The following is a 5,966-nucleotide window of genomic DNA, read 5'->3' on the forward strand; positions in this document are numbered from 1 at the left end:
TGGGGCAGTGATATCAATATTACATGAGTGCAGTGTAAATAATATAGACCTGTAGTCTTTTCATTTAAAGTTACCTATCTCAAGAAATATAAGACTGACAAATAAGGGCTGTGCTTTTTTTAATACCAAAAATTATTCTCTTTCTCAGAAAAAAAAAATCTAGTATGCAGAATGTTTTTATTCACCACAGGAAAACTGATGATTAAACATAGTATGTTCATTTCCTTATTGTTGCAGGTTTTTTTCAGAAAAGGTAGTAGAAAAATAAAATTGGTGCTTCTTAGCCTGTCCTATTGTACTGGATTTTGCAGCCTGGAGTTTTTAAAAGCAGACTCCACTTAAGGCTTTTAGTGTTTTCATTTTAATCTGTAGCATGATTTTGTTCAAAATCTTCACTGTTTTACTGCCATTGGTGATAGAAATAAGGTGGAATGATAGAGGAGAAAGCTCCAGTCTTTCTGTGACAGTATGTGAGTCCAAATTTTGCATATCTCTTCCTCAGTTACACTCCAACCTTTCACGCTAGTAAACTTGGGACCATGGTTGTGAAGGACTGGAAGATCTCAAAAATATTTGTGTGATTGGTAGCCAAAGTGATTCATTTACTTAAACTGTGGAAACCTATATCCTCCAGCATTCTGATTTTGAGAGACTGTGGTCTGCTACAATTGACTTTGCTGACAATGGGGAGTTCATTAATTCCAGTACTTTCACTTGAACCAGGGAACCTTGTGAAACTGCTGACCTAACTGTCACTTCTGAGTGAATATTTTTTGTAAGGCACGCATTATTAAATGTAGCTGTCATGGGCCAGTATTCATGCATTTAGTCATTCTAGACAGAATTTGTCCTCTGAAAGTAGAATAATGTCCTTACTGTTTAAATGAAAGAAGATACATGTACAGGCTGAATAGCGTAACTTCATTCTGCTGCTGTGCTTAAACTATGTGTATTTAAATTGATTTCTTAAATGAAACAGTTTGGAATGCTGAAATCCTGGGTAAGTCTTTCTCCTATCCTCTTCCCACCACCCCTTTTTTTGAGTCACTTCATAAATTGCTACAAAGCCTTGCCAGCTCATGGCTGCTGAAGATCCTGGGGCAATATTTAGTAAGTGTAATGGATTAAGCTATGCTTCACTTAGCACAATAATCTTCTACAGAAAGAGGCATTTATCGTTTTGAAAACAAAGAGTCTTTTCACTATACATTTAGCTGGCATTCTATTATTGCTTTGCAGAGAATACAAATGGTAGGTATTTTAGATCTTTAGCTTAGCTCCAAGCTTCTAAATAAATGTTTGAGTTGTTTTTTTTTTTTTTTTAAAGAATATTCTCCCCAATGAGTATGGAGTTTGATCCACAGCATTTACTTTCAGGATTAAATTTATAAAACTTTTAGCATAATGAGGTCATTTTTGTCCAGTTTCAAGAGCAAATAAGTCAGTTTGTAATCCTAGATTTGTTAAGCATATTGTTGAAAATAGTTCCTGGAGTTCGATGTCAGAAAGGACTATTAGATCAACATCTTGCTTTCTGTCTCAAAAATATTAAATATATAGGTATTTTAGTCCACTACCCATTTTCCAGGCAGAAGGTAGGCTATCAGTAATAGGTCATACACATCTGCTTCTTTTTTAGATTGAAGATTACATTTCAGGTCAGCATTCTGAAATCTCGTAAGGCGACTTTCTTATTCTGCATGAAATTTAGAATTATTAGATGATAATGAAACATTAGCAGATCTAAATCACCATTAATATTAGAAGCAAATTGTTAGAACATGTATGTTCTGTAGCTAGTTAAATAGAGTAGAACAGAAAGATCCAACTTCCATGCTATATCAAACCTTTTACATGCTTTCTGTTTCTGAACAGAAAATACTCTTTTGACTATTTAGCTCTCAAAATGGTTTCCTTTGACTTAAAAATGATCTGTATACTAGATAATTGCCCGTGAAGAATGGAGGGGAGGCACCACCTAGTGCCCTGTGCTGCTACTGCTCTGCCTCTGTCCTCCCAACATCCGCTGGATTTACCTGTGGCCTACCCTAACCTCTGTGGCAGGGACAGCGCTGCCATGACAGTGGGGACTGAGGGGTCAGGAGCCCCTCTCTTCTCCTCAGTCCCTGGTGTCATGAGAAAGGCGGGGATGGTGCCCCACATCTGGCCCTGCCCTTGCTTCTTGTCTGCCTTTGTTCCCCTGCTCTCCTTCCCCACGTTGGGACCAGGCCTGTTTCTCCCTTTGCTCCATGGTCGCCACCTGTGGGGAGCAGTGCCACAAGAGGGGGTGGGTCAGCGCCCCTCGGTCTGCTCCCTGCCTGCAGGGACAGGGGGTGGGGCATGGCCAGCGGCACTGCCCCCCCCCCCGGTCTGCTTTGCCACTGCGGCCTGCAGGGAGCAGGGCAGGGGGGGTCCCCAGTATTCCCACTCTGTTCCCTGTGTCCCTGCAGTTCTCCACTTCCCGCCATGGGTCAGGGGCGCTCCTCCCCTCTCCCTCCCCCCCACCACTGCTTCGGGCCAGGGCTGGAGCCTGCTTCCCTCACCCCAGTCCATCGCTGCTGTCACCTCAGGCCCTCCCATTCCATCACTGCTGTCATGGCAGCGTAGCCGCCACCTGCAGTCTGAATGCTTGCATTCTGATGGGTTGTTTCAGGCAACCAATCACAGTGTGTGAATACAGCATTATGGACAGACAGACTAAGGCTTTTATAATATTAGAATTGAGAGGTGCTGAAGCCCTAGGTGTCCCAATGGTAGGGGGTAGAGTAGCTCTGTAAGAACCTTGGCATCATTAGGCAACCATTAGGAGAGAAACTTGTAGTATCTTAAGATATTGAGGTTCTTCCCTTATATGTCTTTGAAATGCCTCATCACAAAAATTTATGCACAAATAGACATCCCCCAGACATCCTCCTTTTAGGACTCTACAGCTGTAGCAAACATCATTGGCTTGATCCTGTTTGAGCTACCTTAATTGTAGACTGTCACTAACCCCTTCATTTGGGCTTGCATAGTTATTGGTAAGAACTTGCAGGTGGATTGAATCAGAATGGCTAAGTACAGAAGTTTCATAAATTGGTTTGACCCAAATCCGTTAAGTCTGATACTGCATTCAACAAGGTTCATCTTAAATCAGTTTCAACTATTTTGAAACTGGTTTATGTGCACTGAGCTTCTGTTCCGTTACAGGTTTACACCAATTTCTGATCACTTAAACCAGTTCATGTGTAATTTCTGTCTCTAGACAATTTCTCTCTACCTTCTGCCACTTTAGAATTTTATTTTGATTCTTTATAGTAGTCAGGCCATGATTGTGTTTTGTTAGGGATTTGTTTGTGTTTTTTTTTGGGGTGGGGAGAAAGGGGAGAGGGAGAGTTGGCCTTAACCAGAGTCAGCTTTTACCAAGCTATGCAGTGGTAGGGCATGTTTGCAATGCCAGGTCATGGTGACTGTACCACTTTCAAGATGAGCAACTGTAACACTTTCAGTGCCGTATATTATGGCATAAGCAACAATTTGTACTGACTAAAGGTGTGACATGAATACAGGTTTGTGGAAGAGCTGAGAACTAGTCAAAAGTAGCAAAACTGCTCCAACTTGAATCCTAAATGATGAAGAGTTAAAGTTGAAGTAGTTTTGCTATCTTAGAATTGTTTTCAGCTTGTTCACACAGAGCAATATACCAGCAATATAGAAATATACCAGCTGTTGCTCCTTTGAAAATGTCCCTAACATTGTTGTGTCCATACACTATGTGTCTGGCAGTGACAGTGACTCAAGCCCCCCTGATGGATGAGGATGTCTCCCTCTATCCTGGTCCTGAGTCATGTTCTTCCTCCCGGTTACAGACTGTATTCCCCTATGTCCCTCCACAGATGATCCATTTTGGGAAATACCTTTTGCCTCTACAAACCTCATGAAATTCATCTGTGCCACCCAAGCTGATCTAGCACAAGAGATTTCATACATGAGGTGCAGAAGGTTGTAGACTGGGTCTTTGGCCTTACATCCAGGAATTTTACAAAGCACAGTAGATTGGTTTGAGCCAGCTTTTGTCTGAACTTATACAGGAGTGATGCCTTCTGAGCTATCATGTTTGTCCGCATTTCTGTTATAGTCTATTTTAGGTATATATCCTGGCCATTAAGTTACTCCATGCTGAAATTGGATACTGAACCTCTCTGACCAGTGAGGACTGTTTTAAAATGCATATTCTTTTCATTTGTTTAGCAAGTTCTTTATGCTAAATATGTAAATAAATTAAGTTCCAGGACTTCACCTATAACCTGAAGATAGCTTTGAATGTATGCAATTAAAATAATAGTCTGCATTTTGTTAATGGGGAAACCAGATTGTTGCTTTTTAATGAATATTTTGGGTACCAACATTTAAAAAAGTGGCTGCAAGATGACTACTTACGAATAAAGGACTATATATTCACGTTTACTGACCTTTATTATGTATATATTGCAATGTGTGGCTTATGTGGTGAATCAAGAAAAACATGTTTTAAATACTCAAGCTCATGTTGCTAAGATGAACTGTGAACAGTGTCAAGAAACCTGATGTTCCAGCCTGTGTCTAATTTACATTAAACTTCCGGCTGTATGCATGTCCTGAAAAGCAGCTAGTCCCATCATTGTACAGTGTCACTTTTCTCTTGTCTTTAAAAAGGCAATGGCAAGTTGATATATCTTAGAACTGCCCTTTTAATCATTGTGGGTATGTACAGATATACTTGGATCAACTTAACTAGGGTTGGTTTGATCCAAGTGCCAATCTGTATGGATGTTTAGGGCGATTTGATTGGATAAAAAAAGGGTGGAAAAGAAAAACTTCTTTTATGGAAATGTTGTTTTATAATTGTTCACTACAGGGCTTTGTGCCCATTACTAGGAATCATCTGGTACTAGCCAGTACTAAACACAGGATACTGGATTAGATGTCCTACTGGTTTTATTCAGTATGGCATTTCTTTGTTTGTGTTTCTGTCTAGGGTGGGAGAGCAGGAAATCTGGGCCTAGGACTCCAACTTGTTGCCTTTCAGTGCATTCAGAAAGGGACATAGGTTAAAGCCATATTGGTCCAAGGACATAAGGCAGACAAAGCTCTTTGGGTAAATCTGATATCTTTTATTAGAGCAACTCAAATAGTTGGAAAAAAATGTTATTGGAGAGCTTTTGGGTATAAATATCCTTCCTCAGGCTGAGGAAACATCTGTGTTTGGTGTGTGCTCTTTCTGGATGGAATGAATAGTAAAGAAGCCAGAGGCTGGTATGCATGCAGGAAAGCCAGTCAGTGAAAATGTAAATTGAGTAGTCAGTGGGTGAGAGAGACAGGTGGGAGGGTGGGGGAAGGGAATGAACGTAGTGAAGATGTACCTGGGAATTCAGCTGCATTCATAGTCTTGTTCTATGTAGGACTGCTGCTGCTGGTAAAAATATCAACTCAGTGACAGCTTTCCCAGAAGCTCATTCACTATGGTTAAGAACCTGACAAGTGTATGTAAAAAATGCTTATAGAGCACAGATATTGGTTCATTGATTGATCATTGAAAATTTATTTAAAGGAATGAAGTCAAGTGAAGAAACTCTGCATACTTGCATTTGATTAAGAATGATCTAAGGTTAATGGGCTGAGATGGAGGACATGTACTTTCACTTGGGACAATAATGCTAACATGGAACAAAACATTAGATCCTTTTTTCATTCTGACCATCCATTCACTGACCATGTGGGAGCCAAGCTGATACTATAATGGGTCTAGAGTAGTGGGACTATGTAAGGTCTATGCCATGGGGAATTTACTTTTTTTTCCCCAGAAAGATGCATTAGTTGTCAAGTTATGCAGCTGGTTGCCTAGACTGAGAGTAGAAACTATTACATCAGGGGTTTTCAACCTTTTTGAATCAGTGTACCCCGAAGGGCATGGTGCACAGCTGGATGTGGAGGAGTGGCAGCCACTG

General features: G+C 40.6%; 1 long non-coding RNA gene across 1 annotated transcript in view; it reads left to right on the top strand.

Moving 5' to 3' along the window:
• The first annotated feature begins 913 nt into the window (after nucleotides 1-913).
• LOC109316426 overlaps nucleotides 914-5,966 on the top strand; it is a 17,055-nt gene continuing 12,002 nt past the window's right edge. The window contains exon 1 of the long non-coding RNA XR_002102837.1: nucleotides 914-1,000. This is a non-coding gene — a long non-coding RNA (uncharacterized LOC109316426). The remainder of the gene's footprint in view (nucleotides 1,001-5,966) is intronic.

Source organism: Crocodylus porosus, unplaced genomic scaffold (genome assembly GCF_001723895.1).
Source record: "Crocodylus porosus isolate Cpor-Errol unplaced genomic scaffold, CroPor_comp1, whole genome shotgun sequence".
NCBI lineage: Eukaryota > Metazoa > Chordata > Crocodylia > Crocodylidae > Crocodylus > Crocodylus porosus.